We start from the raw sequence: 21,818 nt of genomic DNA, 5'->3' as shown, positions 1-21,818 counted from the left end.
ATGTGTGTGGTGGGGAACCGAGTTTTCATTTAGTTTTCTACTGGAGAATACTCAGTGCTTAATTTGTGCTTGTTGTTTCCGGTGCTGAGCACCGGCACTTATTTTTGAGGGCCGGGGCTTATTCTTCTGCCTCAAGCATTTGCTGCGAGCAAAAGACACATATGGGAAAGACGGATGAAGGGGAAAACGAAAAAGCATCACAAAGGGAGAAAGTAGAAAGCTGCAAGAGTGAGCTGAAGGGGCAGGGAGTGGCTTTATATGGATTAAAGAGGCCCGAGATGGCTTCGGATGACGCCGCCTCAGTATTCCGTGTTCACACATGTAATTGCAGCAGCCGCGTGTTTAAGAGGAGGGCTTTGGACACCGGCACCTTTTTATTTACAAATTAAGCACTGAGAATACTTCCTGGTTAGCGGAGATACTGTGATGTAAGAGGGTCAGGTAACAACATATGGGCATCTACGGGAGAACTACTTTATCGGGTCTTCCGTGTCTATTCTCGACATCTATGTTGTTATTCTTAATCAATGATTTGTACTAAAAGGGGCCTCGGAAGTATAAGGTCGAATCTAGAAAACCACCGCACTGGATCGTAAAATATGTGGAAAAAAACTTTAGTCTTCACATTAGTCATAAAGACAGGAACAACACTGGCACATAAATCAATTATGCTCTAATATATAATTCGAGAAAATTGCCGATGGCTGATTGAGACATGTATCCTTCTCATATTGAGTGTGCTTCAAAAATACTGCTGCTGGGACCGTCACATGTATGAGATTACAGACAAACTTCCAACATACACACCAAATCGTCATAGTTAATAAAAGGAAGCAAATGTTTTTAATTGGAATTTGTCCATGTAATCCTTATATGTGGGTTCCCAATCTATGAATTTACGTTTGCTTTCTGCCCAAGTGATGTGTCACGAATGTTCGGACCCCTGACCTGACCGAATTCCGTCAATCTGTAATCATGATCATGGTTTCCGCAATAAACACAATGAGTGGCCATTTTCATAGTGAGGGCATATTTACAAAAAATAACGCATCGCTGTGCCAAGACAGCAATGCATCAAAATGTCTTGCCCCTCCGTGAAAAATCCTTACGATGCTATGGATGCGCCGTATTTACAATATGGTGCTCCATGGCACAAGGTCCCAAGTATGCGTAAGAAAATTCTGACATATACATGGGATGGATGCCGCGAGGCATCTGACCCAAAAGTTGTGCATTGCTGTAGTTGGTCATAAAACTGACACAACTGCAGCAAAGCATAAAAAAAAAGCGATGCATCAGTTTTGACTGATGCAAGTAGCCTACTGTAGGAGCCAATGTATAGAGTGTCGAAAGGTGAAAAACTCACCTTCCACTCTATTACATTGATCCTGGATGTCAGGCATACAAGTGGGCATAGTGTACTTATATGTACCACTATGCATACCTGTGTGTGACATAAGTCAATAATGATGCGTCATGTGTGATTTACTGTGTTGCCTACCTTATGAGTGCGCTTACCTGTTGAGTGTACGTGACTTGATTGAAGATTACACTGTATCAAGTCACTTCAGCTGGTCAAATTCCTCTGCAACAGTCAATGCGTCATTCCTACCCCTGGAATTTTGAAGTATCTCAAGCACAGCAGGCCACTTCCTGACAATGAGTGACTTTTGGAAAATGTCATAAATACCAATACAGCCAGTTTTACGGGAGTTTTAGGAAGAAAAACCTATCTTCCATATATTATTTGTTAGATGACGCAGCCAATTCTGACAAAGGATAAAAAAAAACACCTTGACGACAAGTGACACATTTGCCTAGATGCATCAATTTGTAAATATGGAGCAAAGAAAGCGCTGATGATGCATAAAAAAAAGTGATGTACAAGCCAGTCAAGCTCCTTGTAACTATGCCCCTTATGTTTTTTGCACCTGACTTTACAATGGGATAGCAGATCATGTAGACCAGATTGGTGGAGGTGTGATTTGTGTGTTGTTGCAAATTCCAAAAGGTCTACAGGCCTAGTTCAAGTTCTTTAGCTGGAGCTGTATAACCACACATTCCACAGTTGCCTCTCTAAAAACCATTGCCAAATAGTGCTGTTTGTGGCACTGTCTTTACAGAAATTCCCGAAAAGAGTCAGAGGCTCTGAAAAAGCTTCAAGTTCTTCCAGTGTGTGCCAAGCTCTTAAAACCTTATGCTCCCCAGATGTTGGCCCACTAGTTTTGTAAAATGTGGCATGAGTACCCCCATATGTCAACAATTACCTCCATTGTCAATCAATCAATCAATCAAATGTCTTAAGCGCGCTACTCAACCGGTAGGGTCTCAAGGCGCTGGGGGTGGGAGGGGTGTGTTACTGCTCGAAGAGCCATGTTTTGAGGTGCTTTCTGAAAGTTAGAAGGTCCTGGGTCTTTCGTAGGTTGGTGGGGAGGGAGTTCCAGGTTTTGGCGGTGAGGTGGGAGAAGGATCTCCCACCGGAGGTGGTGTGTTGGATGTGGGGGACTGTTGCGAGGTCGGCGGAGTGGAGCTGACGGGTTTGGGATGTGGAAGTTGATTTGCTGGTTGAGGTAGGCTGGTCCGGTGTCGTGGAGGGCTTTGTGAGTGTGGATTAGGATTTTGAAGACAATCCTTTTGTTGATGGGCAGGCAGTGTAGGGATCTGAGGTGGGCGGAGATGTGCTTGTGGCGAGGGAGGTTGAGGATGAGACGTGCGGCGGCGTTCTGGATGCGCTGGAGTTTTCTCTGAAGCTTGGCAGTGGTCCCTGCATAGAGGGCTTTGCCGTAGTCTAGTCTGCTGCTAATGAGGGCGTGGGTGACCGTTCTTCTAGTTTCTGTTGGAATCCACTTGTGGGTCAGCAGCTGGTCATGGGTGCCCCCGTGTGCCAAAAATTACATAAAATATCCAGTGCCAGAATTTTGCCATTAGTATCGTTCATAAACCATAGGTGACAAATACCCCTAGTACATCAGAGCCAGCATTTTGTCAGGGTTGCTCCCTGCCCCATAAGCCATAGTTATTCTCCTTTTGCCAAGAATTACCTACAGTGTGCCAGCACTAGCATTTTGCTACTGGTGGCCTATGACAATAATTTCCTTCTGTATGCCAGCACCAGCCTTTTGCTATTGGTGTCTCCTTTTTTTGTATGGTGTAGTGATTATGCTTGTTTGTCTAAGCGCTAATTGTGTGTTGACAAATGTCAGGCCATATACGACATTTCCGCAACTCTTGTTTCCTCCTTGGTGTTTTTCCCATTTTTAAACAAAAAACAAAAACACACCTTTGGCTTTTATGTGCTTTCCAGGGATGCAGGAACAGTCTAGCCACTGACAGTCTAGCTACTAGGGGAGACGTATCCACCACCACTGTTACCTCACTTCTGCATTTGGTGAACTTGACTGCTGGTGGCCTTGAGATCACATACAGGTCTCTGCAGCAAGCAAATAATTCTACAAGGGCACCCTGTGTTTGCTACAGCACTAATCCAACTCTGACTCAAAATTATTTAAATAAATACAAATTCAAATACACCAGTCAAAGTAAAATCTTACAAAGTCTATGAAAATGCATTTCTGGGAGTGGAGGAGGGTTCAAAATCCCTATTCTAATTTCAAACTGGGAAACGTTGTAGCCAGGAATATATTGGGAGGGTCTGACTTACTATTTTATCTCCAGCCTAATTTGCATACATTGAGGGTCAGGTTTACTAGTCTACTCCCAATCTAGCAGCCTTTTGGGCAAGCACACATATTGTGGGTGGGTCGATTTAATAGTCACCTTCAGTCTAACAACATTGGGGAAAATTAATATATTGTGTAGGTCAGATTTGCCATTCTAAATCCATTCTGGCAAACGTCTGGAGAAGTAAATATATTGAGGATTCAAGTCTAGCAAACCCTGGGGAAAGCGCATAAATGGGGCATCAGATTTAATACTGTAGCCTCAATCTAAGAAACAGCGAGGAAACTGCATACATTAAGGGGTCAGATTTACTATTCTAACTTCAGGCTGGTAACATCAGGGAAGGTGCATACATTTGGAGGTTTAATTTTATTATTTTAACTCTAATCTAATAAACAGTGAGGGAAGTGCACACATTGGAAAGATCAGATTTGCTATGCTGACTCCAGTCTAACAAACATTGGAGAAGGTACATCCATTCATGGGCTCAGATTTACTATTCTAACTACATTCTAACAATGTGGTAAGCACATATATTGTTGGAGTCAAATTTAATCTGCTAGCTCTAGTTTAACAAACAATAGGGAATGTGCAGCATTGAGAAGATCAGCACTCTTTTACATGTATTTCATTTCTTTTATAGAGCTATTCATACCAATGAAGCGTGTCAGAACACTTTACTTCACACACATATTTTACAGATAATGAATCATGCATGTGTAAATCAACATGTAGGAAATGCTACTTAAGATAACACGAAGTGTAGGAGTAACATGTGATTGACACTGGTGGGCATTATATTTTAAGATTGCTTGATCAAGAGAAGCACAAATACAATATTTAAAAATGTAACAGAGTGTTTGAGGTTGGCTTTACTAATAAGAATTTATCTCTACCGAATCGCACCATTTACAGAAAATTTAGGATAATAAAAGAGAAGGGAAAAATATATATTTCCAATCTATGCCTTGCGGTGTGCATTTAACTCTTTATTGCCAGTTCATAACTCACTGTGTTATATTATGATTGTAATTTACAAACAACAAGTAACAAGTGGATCTCTGTAATAAAAGCAGCATCCCACTGAGCTACCTACATAAAATTCAATTCTGTGATCTACATGGTACACATTTTGTAGCAGGCACATTAACGCTCTGTGCTACTTTATGATGAGTCAAAACTGTGACTAGCCAAAACTCAATCTCTATCCAACAAGTACATTAATCACCAGAGTTATCTTGATGTCTTTGTTATTGTCTGAAAATGGCTGGGCGCACAACAAACTCAGCAGCAGGTGTTTTTAATCCTTTGTGATATTTAACCCTCCTTCCCCCCCCCCAAGCTTTGTACCCAGTGCAGTGGCACCGTTTACACCACCCTAAAGCTGGAAAAAATGCACATATTGTGGGGAGGGTCAGTTGTATTTTCATTCTTACTACTGTCTAACAAACATTGGGTAAAATAAAAACAATGGGGGGTCCGGAGCAAGAGTCTAAATTGCTATTCTGATTTCAATCAGAAACATTGGGGAAAGTGCATACATTAGTCTGGTCATATTTAGTATTCTAACACCACTCAAACATAAGGAAATGCTTACAAGGGGTGGGGCTGATTCTCCATATAAACTCCAATCTAAACCACATGCGGAAAGTGCATGCATGAGGAGGAAACATTTATAACTCCAAGTAAAAAACTATCGGGCAAAGTCCATATATTGGAGGATTCAGATAGAACAAACACAAATAAAATAAATAAACACTAACAATGATTTCATAAATGGAAATAAATATTTAACAATCCTGCATTAAGTAAAATTTTAAAATTACAATTACTCTGAAACACAACCAATAAATTACAATTGCACACAAATATTTACAATGTAATACATGAATTACAATAATGATAAACAGTATGCTTAAACGCCCCCGCCCAACATAACACACAAACATAAGAGAATTAACATCTGTTTTGATATAAAAGTATTTAATTAGAATTTAACTTTTTAAAATAACATTTCTGCCAGCTCATTACCTCAGTACACCCCTACCAAAAAATATAAAATAATACGAAATATTTTAAAAAACACAAACATTACAATTTTAAAATAATAAACAAATAGTGTCTAATAATATCAACTTTACAATAGCATTACCCGCCTAACCCCTGAAATACAAAAGTATCCATAAAATTTCATAAAATTATGCTTTATAAAAATATATAAACATTTTAATAATTAAAACTAATTAAACATAGATAACAACAAAAACTAGCATAATTAGTATATTACTCATTTAGTATCAAATTATATATATTTTACTTGATCACTGCCCACTGATTCCCCCAATAAACCCCACAATTGGAAATTAAAATGTATTAATGTATTAATGTTTTCAAAAGTATTAAACACATTAATAAATAATTGGCAATTATCAAATGAATAATTAAAACATACTATCTGCCCAAGCCCTCTATAGCCCAAACACCTGATTTTAAGATCTATCAATTTAAACATATATGAAACATATAAACATATAAATAACATAGAAATATGACATTATTCAAATAAAATTAGCTCATATATTATTTTTAAAAATCCATCTCTGCAAACCCCTAATAAACCTAAAAGCTAAAATAAAACACTACTATAATATTCATTACGTTTTTTACGAACAAATTACTCAATAACATAAATAATGAACTAAAAACATAATACAATACATAAAAACAAAAACAAACTGTTATGTTAAACTACATTCTTAACATTCATATTAGTGTAAAAAAGTTTGAAAAATATATTGACATTTCTTTATATTTCTTCAATATTTTTGTGTTAGACCTGACAGGCTTAGGGTGGTCTCCCCCCCAACATTTTGCCTCTCTCCCTCCATTTTTCTTATCTCGTTTTTGCTGGTTTTATGACTCTGCGCACTTTACCACTGCTGACCAGTGCTAAAGTGCTTGTGCTCTTTCCCTTAAACATGATAACATCGGCTCCAACCCAACTGGCATATTTAATTTACCTATAAGTCCCTAGTAAAGTGCACTAGATGTGCCCAGGGCCTAAAAATTAAATGCTACTAGTGGGCCCGTATGCAAAACCAAGTGTGACAGGAGGAATTATTTCTCTGGTCTCACATGGCCACAAGACTATCATCAGGGCGCGTTGTGTGCCGATGAGGTTCTAAATTCTTTTGACTATGTTTGTTGGATCATTGACATGGTGACTGTATTGAGGAGATGAAAAGCCATGATGTGAGGTTCATTATTCAGCCCTCGGTTACCCATAAATTGAGGCATTGTGACGAGTAATGGAGATTGCTTTGGATTTTGTAACTTATTAATGATTGTATTTTAGGTGGTATTCTGTATTTGTCACTAAGCCCTGATGATGGTCTCATGGTCTGCATGGCCATGTGAGATGGAAATGTCGACTGTTGGTCATCTCTAACTGAAGTGAACTCATCATATGTGATGGTGTCCAATTGGAAGCTTGAAGTCAAGGATATTGGTGCTTTTGGACTTGCGATTTAGAACGTTTGTGATTAGGAGGACTTTACATTTCCTCAGCCTTTTGGCCTGCTGAAGAGGAAGTGTCAGTGCTGTATATGTATATATTGTTATATTGGCTGGTCAGAATAATTATTACAAGTGTATAGGAGTCTTAACATTGCTCTTTATGTATACCAAAAGTAAGGAATGTCTTTCATTTTTACAATATGCTACGTATGACTGTTTGAATTCATGTATTTGGTTATATATATATTTTTTCTTAGTTGAGTTTTGGTTGGATCACTGCGGTGACCATCAGTAGATAGTATGAATATTGATAGAAATAATTCCTCCTGGAATATTTGGTTGTGCATATCTTATTACCCAGATCCAAGGGGAAAATTGGGTTGCCCTGTCTTTCATAAACATATTAGTGGATCAGTAGCACTCACTGTGCCACTCACATAAGTGGCTCCCTAACCATGTCTCACGTCTGCCATTGCAAGGCCAGTGTGTGCAGTTTCACTGCCACTTCGACTTGGCAATTAAATCTACTTGCCAAGCCTTAAACTCTCATTTTATTGCATATAATTCATCCCCAAGGAAGGCCCTGGGTAGCCCATATGGCAGGGTGCTATATAAGTAAAAGGCAGGATACGTACTTGTAAGTTTTAAATGTCCTGGCAGTGAAAAACACCCACAGTCGTTTTTCACTATTGTGAAGCCTGTTCCTCTCATAGGCCAGCATTGGGAATTCCCTTATACTTTTAAGTGGTAATTTAGGATCCGAAAGGAGTGATGTTGTCATGTTTGGTTTGGTTGGAATGGAAGTGAGAAATCCTGTTTACTGGTGAAGTTGAATTTAACATTACTATTTTGGAAATGCCACTTTTAGAAAGTAGGCATTTCTCTACACGTATTGCCCTCTGTGCCTTGCAGCCTGTCTCCAGTCCACATCTGGTCTGTGCTGGTTGACAGCTGCCCTTGTGCATTCCACCCAGACAGCCATAAACACAGGACACATAGCTACATCTGCATTCATCTGCATATTGATGGGTCTTCCAAGGTAGAAATGGTGGAGGGGCTCTCACTTACACTTCAAAGGCTAGTGGCCTGCCCCCATTCAAAGGACCCAATAACCGCCCAGGATCTCCTGGAATGCAGGACTGGGTTGCAGGGGGAACTGGTGCACTTCAAAACCAGTCTTTAAAGTCTCCTCCACTTCAAAGGCACATTTGGGTATATATACTCGGTCTGTGACTCCCTAAAATCAGACACTTCTGGACCCATCTGGACTTCTTTTCTCGAAGGAATGCTCTCCTGCTTGTTGCCCTGCTGCCTGCTACTCCCTGACTCTGCTGGAAGGACTTTGCTATTCCCCCAGAAGTGATCTCTAAGGGCTTGTCAGCTTGCCTCCTATTAAGAAGTCCCAGGGCCATCCAAGACTTCACCTAAGAGAGAAAATTCACCACAGCAGAAATATTGATGAAACGCTTGCAGAATTGATGCAGAATCTGTCTTGTGGCTGAACAATTGACGACGCTCCTGCAGAGTCGACGCAGCACTGGTTACAGCATCACACCACATTTGGATTTTCCATGCATCATCCCTGGGTGTCAATTTGTCATCAAACCCTGCACTACAGTAACGAACCACGGCTGCGTGCCTGGAAATGAACGCTTCATCTTGCCTTTAAGGAAAGAATTGACACATTACCTCTGCCGCGCTGGAAAAATCAATACATCGCTTTACTTTCCAACGCCTCACCTCCTCTGCGGCCCTCTGCATCATTATTTTTTATGCATCCCAGGTACTTTGTGCTAAAAAGATACATCCATTAATTTCTATGGATTAAGGCTTTCTTAAACCTCTACAAAGTGATATCTTGATTTGTGTATATTGGATTTGTATCGTTGGTCTTCTTTTATTCCAATAAATATTACATTTTTTCTAATCTGGTGTGGAGTACTTTGTGTGGCGTTTTCACTGTTACTGTATGAGTTATTGCACAAGTGCTTTACAGATTGCCTTCTAAGTTAAGCCTGCCTGCTCTGTGCCAAGCTACCGGAGGGTGAGCACAGGATAATTTAGGTTGTGTTGTGACTTACCCTTACTAGGATTGTGTTCCCTACTTGGACAGGGTGCATACTTCTGCCAAGTAAAGACCCAATTTCTAATATTGTGTCCACGATACTTCCCAATATTTTGACCATGATGTTATGGTCAAACAATATTTTTGAGTCAATATTTAAGGGAACAATGCTTATGACCTTACAATTGAACTAAGTTAGAGATCACAGTGAGCTTCACTAGTAAATGCCTGTGGTATATTTAAAGAAAAGACAAGATCATCATTAGTCAATCAAAGTAAAAGTGATCCAACTATGCAATCTGATTACCATATGTCCTAAAGAGGAGTTTGGAATCAAACTTCTTGTTAGGATCCTGGAAGCAAGCTTAATGGCACATTTAGGATATTTGGCCTCTGAAAAGTTCACCTTACTGTCCCCCACCAACAAGATCACTAATGTATTGCCATTTAGTTTGCCCCCAACCAGGCACCATTATTATCATTTATTTGATGCTACAGACCATGCCTAAGGATCTGCTCTCAGAGGGTTGACAACATAAACTTTGAACATGACTGAGCAGAGGGCTGACCCTTTTGTTGCCACTCGAGTGGAAAATCTACTTGAGCAGTAGCAAATTATTTGAGCGCAAGCCTTCTAACTGCGACCACCTGAGACATCTGTGACCACCTGCATTAGAAAATTGAGCTAGGCAATGGCAAATCTCCCTAGCGTTCACAAGCTCTCATTTCCTGAAGCCTCATGGGAGAAACTGTCCACCACACTGCGATTTGCAGAATTTTCCTGGAACTTCTTGTTAAAGAGTAATACGGAGTGACTGAAATTTTGCCAGTTCTGCAGGCTGAATAAAACATTCCACCCATCCCTAGCAATCAGATGTTAGAAGCCCACTGAATTTGTCTTTGATTTCCCTTTCTGCCTAGTTCACTCTTTTTCTTGATGGGTTAGAATAATTTTAAAGTGTTACTTACCTAGCCTTTGTGTGCCTGATGCCTTGCACAAATAAAATTGCGGTGTAATAATAAAGATCTTTAAAACGCAGTCAGCATACTATCAGTCTGGGACAATGGAACTCGTTGGGGCCATGACAAGGGTATGTTGCTGCTGTGTATCAATGGTTCAGAGTCTTCCTGCCACCTTTTCTAAAGTGCTTGGGATATTTTGTAAATGCACCATCTCTCAGACACAAGTGAGCATTAAATTGTTGAAGATTTCAAATTTTTCTAGTAATCTAGTAATCTTGAAATTGCAGGAGAAATAAAGTGGCCTAAAATGGCTGCTGGAACAAGGGATAGAGGCAATATCAGGGCACATTTTTACTGGCTAACAATTTTGACTTCAGGGTTATCTGCATGTAATCCACCTCATAATTTGTAACAGAAGACCCTCGCCCTTTTATTTAGATCTTTTTGCCTTAACGCACAAGCCTGAATTCCTTGAGAATATGTTTTTTTTTAAAGAACCACATCTCTGTTATGGTTGAAACTGAAAAATGCTGACTTTCTATGATAGAACTGAAGTTGACATCTAGCAATTTTCATACATACCTATTTTACTTGCCCATAATGGGTTCATCCTTATCAGTGGATAGTTCAAACTGGACCATGCCATTGTTGCCTTCCCTTTAAGAGTTTTTTCCAAGGCCTTTCATGAGGGATACTTTTTTTTAATGGGTCCATAATATTCAAAGGAAATAGGCACATTTTTCTTATTCTTTGCCTCATCTGTTCTTGTAAGGGATTTGCCCTATTCTGACAGGTTTTCACATCATTAGGATAGTAACAGATATAGACTATGCAGTTCACATCACCAAATCTTCTCAGCCTTTGCTGCTCTCTCGGCGGTCAATAGATAATGGGGCCTTCCATCCATCAGCATAACCCACTGCCCTTCTGCTTCTCCTTGAAGGGCCCAGGCAGGTACGGGCTATGATGGTGCTCTCATCATACACCTTATGGAAACATGCTGAAACATGCTGATCTGTCCATTATGGCAATTTTGGGCTAGAACTTATTGGAGAGGATGTCAATGTTACACAACAGCACAAGACGGTGAACAGGACATGCAGCTTAGTGGCAGCAAAGCAGGCAGCCTTGCCACACTGAGCAGACAATGAGCCCATGCTGCAGGCAGACTCCCTTCTCCACTTAAGTTCTGACAAGCATATTGAGACCTGGCACCACATCCATAGCAAGCGCCTTTGGTCAGCTCTTGGTGAGGACATGGCTGCTAGACTACGACATGTGAACGAAAGCAATGTGTTTCTGGATTCGGCAAACCAGAGTTTATGATAGAAGCTGTTAGAAATTGGGTCTCTAGTTGGCAGTCAGTTTATACCTGTACAAGTAGGTGCCCTCACTCTAGTCAGGGTAAGGGAGTTGCACACCGATGATAACCCCTGCTCACCCTCTTTATAGCTTGGCAAAAGCAATCAGGCTTATCGCAGAGGCAATGGGTAAAGTATTTGTACTCACACACACAGTAACACAGTGGAAACACCACAAAGGTTCTCCACACTAGTTTAGAAAAATAGCCAGTATTTGTCTAAGTTAAACAAGACAAAAACAAAAACAATCCAACATAAGCAAGAAAAAATATACATTTTTAAAGTTAAAAGAGTCTTAATCCAAAGACATCAACTGATGCACTTTTTTATCACAAAGTACCTGGTATGTGTCAAAAATAAAGTCACAGTAGAGGTGAGGCATCAGAAAAGCAAGCAATGTATCTATTCCTTACTCGTAAGTGAGATCATGCATCAATTCTTTCCCTGCTTGGTAGGAGATCCATCAATTCTTTCCCTGCAGGAAAATGATGCATTGATTTCCAGCAACCCAGCCTCGATTCCTTGAGCTGATAATGAATATTTGACTCCCAGGGATGATGACGATGAGACACACAACAACAGTAAATCTGCGCCGAAGCAGGCAATGCGTTGATTTCACCTGTGATTTGTTTATTTTTCAGCCGCGGTGCAGGTGCTTCATCAGTTTTTCTGCTGCAATGGCCACTGTGTGTGGATTTTTCTTCAGGGCACCAGCTTCAACTTCCAAAGGCCCAGGGACTGGATTTGGCACTACTGGGCAAGTCAGGACTCTCAGCAGAAGAGCCCAGACACTGGCAGATGAAGTCTTTGATGTCCCTGAGATTTCACAACAGGAGGCAAGCTCAGTCCAAACCCTTGGAGAACCTTGGAAAGCAGGATGTAGAAAACAAAGTCCAGTCCTTTTACTTCCAGGGCAGAGGTAGCAGCAGCAGGGCAGCACAGCAAAGCAACAGACAGAGTCGCAGGTCCTCTTCAAGGATCCATCTCTTGTCCCTGGCAGAATGTCCTCAGTCCAGAAGTGTTCTGATGTTTTGGGGTCAGCAGTTCAATACTTATACTCATTTCTGCCTTTGAAGTAGGCAAACTTCAAAGGAAATGCCTTGTGGTGCACAAGGCCCTGCCTCTCCCTGTCCTGGCCACAGACACACTCCAGAAGGTTGGGGACTGTATTGTGTGAGGTCAGGCACAGTCCTTTTCAGGTGTTAGCTCCTCCCACCACTTTAGCCCAGGAAGACCCGTCACGATACGCAGGACACACCTCAGTTCCCTTTGTGTGTCTGTCTAGAGTGAATTCACAAACAGTCCATCTGCCAGTCTGACCCAAACGTGTATTCAGCAACCAGACAGGGGCACAAAACGGTTAAGCAAGAAAATGCCCACATCCTAAAAGTGGCATTTGTAAACTTACAATCCAAAAATCTACTTTACCAACAGATGTATTTTTTAATTGTGAGTTCAGAGACCCCAAACTCCAAATCTCCATCTGCTCCCAATGGGAAACTGCACGTAAAAGATATGTCAAGGCAATCCCCATGTTACCCTAAGGGAGTGACAGGGCTTGCAATAGTGAAAACTAAGTTTAGCAGTGTTTCACAATCAGGGCATGTAAAACACACCAGTACATGTCCTACCTTTTAAATACACTGCACCATGCCCATGGGCTGCCTTGTGCCTACCTTAGGGGTGACTTACATGTGGTACAATCGTTGCCAGGTCGATATGGCAGCTTAAAACTGCACGCACAGACACTGGAATGGCAGTTCTGAGACAGGTATACAGGGCTATGTAGCAAATCCTCACAGCGATCAGATTACTTAATTCCTTCTTTATTTGTTCAGGCTATATATACAGAGCTGAAACTGCCTTTATGCACCTCTATAAGAATGAATCATAACATTCTCCTCCACCCTTCACAACGCCCACATCACTACATTCTAGATTCCACATTGCTACTACATTCCATTACATGCTAGTCACTACAGGCTACTCATGTGGGTGGCGCAATCAATGCTGCAGGCCCACTAGTAGTATTTGGTTTACAGGCCCTGGGCACCTCTGGTGCCCCTTACTAGGAAATTACTAGTAAATCAAATATGCCAATCATGGACAAACCAATCACCAATCCAATTTAGGCAGAGAGCACTTGCACTTTAGCACTGGTCAGAAGTGGTAAAGTGGCCAGAGTCCTAAAGCCAGCAAAAACGAAATTCAACACAGGATCAAAAACAGGAGGTCAGAACCAAAAAGTACAGGGGAAACCACACCAAGAGCTGACAGGTCTAACAGATGCCCAGCAGGGAGCAGAAACACAAATGACAGGCAATCAAGTGACACCAAGTCGCTGGCTGCGATCATGCTTGACCATCAGATGACATTTCACAAACATAATATCAGAATATTCTTACCACTTCTGTGTGAGGTCAGAGGGTATGCTACAAACTTATATTACTCAGTTGGAAACTGATAAAAGTGTATGCAACAAAAGTGCACTACTTAATTGGAAACTGAGCATTAAAAAGGTAATAAACATGACGGTTTTTGTTTTGTATCCTGAGCTACCATGTCAGTGAGAAGAGAGTAAATCAACAGTGGCTCTTCAGGAAAATATGCATCTAATTATGTATTTGTGTGGCTCTTTCACTCAAGCCATTGAGGTAGCTCAGTTTTTCAATGCACCTCTTTCAGGACAGACATTCTGAGCTTTTCTGACTCAGCCTTTCATGCTTCAGGTTAATGTCATGTATTGTAACATTATTGGGTAAAACAATTCTCTTCAGGCTATAAATAGTGAGAGAGCGTAGCTTTATATTACATATTATAGACATAAAGTGCTTATGATTAACAATGCTGCATTAAATAAAATATTCATTGAAATATATTCATTAACATAAAGGATTTTATGTGTGTGTAAACTAATGTCAACTATAAGAAATAATCATTCATAAATTGCTAAAACTGTGCACATTTTAAAAACGCATAAAACTGCATTCATTAGAACTCGTATATCTTAAGTTAGCGAGAGTCAAGCACAGCTGTGTAGCTCTCATATTAAATTGTATTTTTCCGTCTCTTCAGTATGCTAACTTGCAAAAGGCCATGACCCAGCGATTGTTCTTTTCCTTTCAATAAGTTTGCAACAGAGCCACATTTTCTCATCCGCATGCTAGCAGCTTTTAGGATAGAATTATGTGCTTCGAAACATTATTGGACACTTCCAAGGACGATGGAGCGAGAAGAAGAGAACTTTTTACCTGATACGTGCAAAGACAATGAAGTAACCCCGGATGAGCCACCTACGAAAATACGTCAATTATGATGACCAATTAGAACAAAATGAATTATCAAAAATGACAAAATGCATTACTTAATGTATAATTTGATAGGTTAACAATCGTAGGGTGTATTGACTGACCAATAGAATTTTGGGGGAATGAATCACGAAAAAGGGATAAAAACCCATGACACAGGAAATAGACAGCTCTTTAGGTAGGGAATGATATTGATTGCGTCTCGAAACTCTGTCACTCTATTTGGTGACCTGAGACTTAGAGAAAACCATCTTTGCCCATACGACTGCCCCTTACACTTTTCTCCTTATGAGGAGAGTGTCTTTGCCTTTTAAACTTAGATAGACTGAGGGCGATCTAACTGATGTCCTGAAGACGAAGACTAATCCTGAATGCTGACCTAATCAGAGGAGGGTAATTATAATGTTGTTAATGAAAATTCATTTATTTGCCTTTTCTTTCTAGGTACCAACTGCTGTATGTTTTTGATTAGAGACCTTAGTTAGATGTTTTCCAAATTGGTATTCAAAATTGTTTTGCATGACGCCCAACATGCTAATGCTAATTAGAGGTTAGACGAGGTATTCATGTTGACTGACAAACTGACGTGACTGACATGATGCTATGCTGAACTTGTATCTTAGAACATTCGATGTATTGTGATCTGATTATATTCATCTGATTATCTATGCTTCTGATTTCTGCACTATTGAAAGCTTATTGTGGTTGTCATCTTGTAATTGTGCTTATATGCTTCTTGACTTTGAGATTGATGCCTTTGCTACTAGATTGTAATCAATAGGGAATAAAACTCATAAAACTTCATTAAGGTGTGGTTATTCATGACTGAAAGGTCATGGTTGCGCCGAACGTTTATTAATGCCTAAAACGGGATATATTTTAGTGTTAAATATTGGCAATGTTATTGATATATTGATTGGTGTTTTGATCAGTTATCTCGTCCTACGGTGTCTCACCACTGGGCCCAAAGATTCATTGGCCTAAAACGAGTCCTGATGTGTATAAATTAACATAGACGGACGCGTTAACAATTCTGGTAGCAGAGTACGGTTTGGCCCTTGGGGGGCCCTAGGACAGAGTTTCATTGTTTAATTTGTTTTCTTGTGATAGTGCAATTTGGAAAGATGATGAGTTGCTAGATTCGCCATGGCTTTTCCCGGGATCTCGGAGCCTGCCTAAATGAGTTGGGAATGTTCTCGGCGCCATAGTATGTGTGATTAGGGTCTTTTGCGCTTATTAAATCTTATGCACTTTGCAGGTGATTGTGAATACTTGAGTGTGATTAGGCCAAATTAAGTGTTGTTTAGAAGGAGTGGGCGTACTCCACAGTATGAGAGTAGGGAAGTCGGCGTACTTCATGCGAATGCAGCGCTTGTTGCTCAAAATTATCCACGTGGTTGGTTGTTGTATACGGACCTATTGAGGTCTAAGACTCCGGAGTATGATGTTAAAATGGTTTATGTCGTAATCTGTGCGGTTTAGTAGGTCAATCGGGCGTGGTTGACAAGTCGAGTTTCGAGTTATGATGCATGTGTGAAACCTTCGATGGAGATTTGACAAGTTCTAAAGTGCACTAGAAGGAGTCATTGACAAGTCGAGAGTAGGATTTGCAGGTCGAATTCTGCTTGCGTATGAGGGAACTGAGAAGGAGAGAGTAGCGGCCGAGGCTTCAAGTGAAATCTCTGTAAAGTTCTGAAGCAAATGTGTTACCCTTCCTGTAGTAAACCGGCAGATTTGTGTTGTCATTTAAGTGCTAGCAATAATTTGCATTAGTTTGTATGAGTTGTAAGGAGTTAGCGAGGTGTGGACAAGCCGCAAGACTTTGTCAGCTGCAGTGTGTGTGAGTGTGACGTCAGTGCTGCCGCGCTGAGATAGGTCAGATGCCGAGAGGGGTCGCGCACGGATTGGCTGCCGTCCGTGAGAGGCAATAGGTTGAGCAAAGGGTAGGTGAAGAGTGTCCTGGGAACTAAGCCGTTTTCTGATTAAATATAAAGTAAAATGAATTTTGTTAAGGCTTTCAAAAGCGCTTTGAAAGGAGATGTGTATATTGTTGCAACTGATGGGGAACCTACACCACCTGAGGGTACACCAGCTTACTCGGTTATGGAAGAAAAAGGTGTTGCACCATGCTTATGGATAAAACAATGGCACAAATTAACCGAGAAAGAGGGGTGTCTAGCATTTCCGGAACATGGAACGTTTAATCAAAAGGTGTTAGAAAATTTGAGGTGGATGTTAAGTACGCAGAAACCACCTCCTCGACCAGCACAATATGAGGCTTTGGCAATTTGGGACCTGATGGCTTTTAAACATAGACAAGAAAGATTTCACAGAAGATTGACAAGGGCAGAAAAATCCTATGCAGAGGCTAGGTGGGATAATGAGAACAAAATGTGGAGACGAGGAATAGTGGATGGGTTAAAGCTGTTTCCGGCAATAACCCAGGGAGAGGAGACACAGGGAAAGAAAGCTTCCTGCAAAACTGACAAAGAATCAGGCAAATACAAAGAGAATAAAAGATCCTGGGAAGAAGAGGATGATTCAGATGATGAGGCGTTTATGGATAGATTGTTACATGATCGTCCACCACCATACGCAGTGAATGACAGTGCTCCAAGTACTAGCTTGGATGAAGGAGAAGGGTGTTACTGACACAGTGCAGACTAGCGATACGGCTTTGATACAGAATGGTGTCAGTGTACCCACTGCACCAGACTCGCCGATACAGTTACAGCCTCCACCACAGATAAAAAGAATTTATCCCGATGTTCCAGTACTCGAGACTACTACGAACTTGGTGGTGCCGCCAGACCCGATATATGCAAAGCCAAGGTTAATACAGATTGAGTCAACTCCACAGTTAGTGTCACAACCGCCACAACTGATACCTGGGTACAACCCAGTAGCGGGTCCTTTGAAAGAACCTGCACCAGGATTATTAGAGCAGACTTATGGTGTTGAAGCTCCAAGAAGCTTGGGAGAGGGTCAGACACCTGCCGCTATATCACTACCCATTACGGTTGGTCCCCCGGTACCGTTATATGCACAGGAGAAAACAAGGACGTGTGAACAGGGAGTTATGACTCATGAAATGACAAGAGGAGGGCCTATTAGAACTCCACAAATAATGGCCCAGGGAGAACAGGTTTGCGAACAATCAAGACCCTTATTGGACCTCAGTCCAATAGGGGCACCTCTTGAGGCAAAGCGACAAGCAGGGTTGGGAGTCCTGACTCCCCAAACTATGAGTACAAATACCTCATACACTCCAATGATACATGCAGGGAACATTTCACTGCAGGGCTTTACAGTGCAACAGTTAAATGAGTGGTTAGAGAAAACTTGCACATCACAAAAGACTACAGCGACTACAATCGAACCTGAAAAAGAAAAACAAAATGAATACCTAAATGTAGTACGACTAGGAGCAGAAGCTGCTGAATTGGTGGATGGAACAATGGGAGTAAATAGGTTGGAGTCTTACACTGAGGCAGAATTAAGGTACTTATGCCCTAAAATTACCAAAGAGGTAGGCAAAGTACACCAGAAATTAACAAATTTGGCAGACAAATACAATATCGACATTGGAAACACGAAACATTTGAAACGAAGTTATAGGTTAGATTTTGACACGAAAGATTTCGAACACATGAGATCCGCAGGCATGAAGACACATTTGAAAGAGTTGCTGAAAAGCGCACAAATTTGGGGAGCACTAGAGAAATGGGAAGGCCAACGGGCAAAGAAAAGAGATAAGGGAAAAAGAGATAGCCCAAGATCTAATGAAACAACAGTCACACCTAATTTAGACACGGTAAAAATCCTACCTATGAGAGAAACTGCTGGTGGTGTTTTGGTACATGTGCCTTGGTCCAGGGGAGACATTTTGTCTTTTACGAATGATTATCCTAGGTTAAGGGAAAAACCGATTGAGTGGTATCAACAGACAGATAGATTCGTGAAGCTTGCAAAATGTCTTTGGGAAGACTTAAATACATTGTTTGAGATTATTGTTCCGCCAGACTTGTGGCTTGAGTGCAAGAGAGGGGTAGATTGGCCCACGAAGGAACCAGCAAGGGATAAAGTGACTGGAGCACCTTCTGAAGAGGTGATGAAATATTATCATAAAGTAATTGAGTTTTTGAAACAAAAGGTGTTGCCGAAGGTGACTGATTGGCAGAAAATCGACCGGACCTCTCAAGAGGTTAAAGAGTCAATACATGCATATTATGAAAGGTTGTTGAAGGCATTCAAACATTACAGTGGTACTGAAACAAGTGAACCGAAGGACATGAATCATCTTGTGTTCAGATTCGTCGAAGGGCTGAGACCGGAAGTCAGCCAAATGATAAAAAATCATTTGATTTGTTGGCAAGCTAAACCGATTGATGAAGTATTACAGTACGTGAAATACTGTAGTGACGAAATTGAATTGAAGCAGAAAAAGTTGAAGGAGAAAGTGATGGTGATGCAGATAAGGGCCGCACAGGCTGCAATACAGGGAAATGGTGTTCAGCAAATGATACAGCAACAACCGCAATTGAATGGTGTGTTTCAGGCACAGCCGAGATGTAGAGGTCGAGGGTTTGTGAACCGTGGTTCGGACATGAATAATGTTGTCATTCAAAATGATGGTCAAGGAGTGAAAAAGATGTCACCATGTCATGTGTGCGGGGGCGTGGGACATTGGAAACGGGATTGTCCGAATATAATGCAGGATGGTACGGTTCAGCAGAGTATTAATGCCGGTACACAAAATTCACGAGGTCCAAGAATGAGACACCAGAATCAGAACTATCAAAATATTTTGGTGCAAATGTCAGGAGTGCAACCCATGCAGCAAATGCAAATGCCGCGTTTCCAAACAGTGCCAGTACAACCAATACAACAGCAGAACCCTATGGTGCCTAGACAGCAAATGCAGTTACCCCTAGCTCCGATGGGACAGCAACAGGTGACGCTTCCTCAGCAGGTCACAGGTCAGGTAACAAATCAAAACAACACTGTACAAACATTCCCATTACGAGGTGAAAATGATATGAATGAGGATTGGTCAGATGACAGCTCAGACAGTGAATAGTGCAGACTAGCAGCATCCCTAGAGGTAGACCAGAGAGGCCCATATGTGGAGGGAAAAGTAATGGGCTACAAGGTCTCATTTTTAGTTGATACGGGAGCTAAACGCTCTACGGTTCGCAGTGCAGAGGTACCAAGATTACCTCTCTCGGGACGGACCATACGAGTGGTTGGTGTGGCTAACCAGTACCTGACTAATCCAATCACCGACCCAGTGCAGGTTGAAATCGGAAATTTCCAGGGCCTACATAGATTTGTTGTATGTGATTCAAGCCCAGTATCCTTATTAGGAAGAGACTTATTGTGCAAAACCAAATGTTCGATTACCTGTTCCAATGGTGGAATAGAGGTTCAGACAAACAGTGATGATGAGGCAGATGAGGGTCAACTCATAGAAGAAGGAGGAGAGATGAATGAAGATTATCCTCTAATTACTCTATTCCCAGTGTTTACCCTGATTGATCTACCTGCTGATCTGCAAGGATCAGTAATAGAGAAGGTATGGGATTTGACTGGAAAGGAAGTTGGATTAATCAAGGGAGTAGGTCCAGTCAAAGTGCAGATAAAGCAGGATGCAGTGTTCCCAAAAGTACCACAATATCACATGACTCAGGATGTCCTTATTGAAGTGACACAGATAATTGCGGATTTTCTCAGACAGGGAGTTCTGAAAGAGGTCCTGAGCAGTCCATGTAACTCTCCTATTATGGGTTTGAGAAAGCCCTGTGGGAAAGTTCGAATTGTGCAGGATTTGAGAAAAATAAACGAAATTGTGATAAAATGCTGCCCTGTGGTTCCCAATCCATCGGTAATAATGTTCCAGGTTCCTTGTGATGCTGAATGGTTTACCGTAATAGACCTATCACAAGCGTTTTTCTCGATACCACTTCACGAAGACAGTCAGTTTTTGTTCAGTTTCAAATTCCTGGATAAGGTGTACAGTTGGTGCAGAATTCCTCAGGGGTTTTCTGAATCACCATCCATCTTCAATCAGATATTGAAGAAGGATCTGGAACCTCTCGTGCTGCCTTACAATTCGACTCTTATACAGTATATTGATGATTTGTTGATTGCATCCAAAACCAGAGACAGCTGCAAATATGATACCATTGCATTATTGAATCATTTGGGGAAAAACTGACATAAGGTGTCACCTAAAAAGCTGCAATATTGTCAAAAAGAAGTGAAGTATTTGGGGCATCTGATTGAAAAAGGGTCCCGAAGAATATCAAAAGAGAGAATAACAGCTGTTTTACAAATGAATCCTCCGACAACAAAGAGAGATGTCAGGATATTCTTGGGACTGGTGGGCTACTGTCGCCAGTGGATACCCAACTTCTCGATTATCTCAAAACCATTAATAAAACTGACAGGAAAGGAAGTTAAAGATGAACCATACACAATCACATTAACAAAAGAAGAGCTTGAGTCATTTTTAGAGCTGAAGGAATGCATGTGCAGGGCTCCAGCATTAGGAATGCCTGATTATGAGAAACCATTTCTGTTGTTCTGTCATGAACGTGATGCTTGTTCTTTGTCTGTTTTAACACAGGTCCATGGAGATGCAAATCGCCCTGTAGCATATTTTTCAGCTACTTTGGACCCTGTCGCAGCAGCCTTACCGGGTTGTTTGCGAGCAGTCGCAGCAGTTGGTCAAAGCCTTTCACAATGTGAGGGCATAGTCATGGGATACCCTTTGACAGTATTGGTTCCACATTCTGTTGAAATTCTGCTGACACGAACTAAGACACAACATATGACAAATGCACGACTTACCAAATATGAGACAATTATTCTGGGGTCACCCAATGTTACATTGAAAAGGTGCACTGTGCTGAACCCGGCAAC

This window comes from Pleurodeles waltl, chromosome 5 (genome assembly GCF_031143425.1).
Source record: "Pleurodeles waltl isolate 20211129_DDA chromosome 5, aPleWal1.hap1.20221129, whole genome shotgun sequence".
Taxonomy (NCBI): Eukaryota; Metazoa; Chordata; class Amphibia; order Caudata; family Salamandridae; genus Pleurodeles; species Pleurodeles waltl.
Note: the sequence above shows the minus strand (reverse complement) of the source record.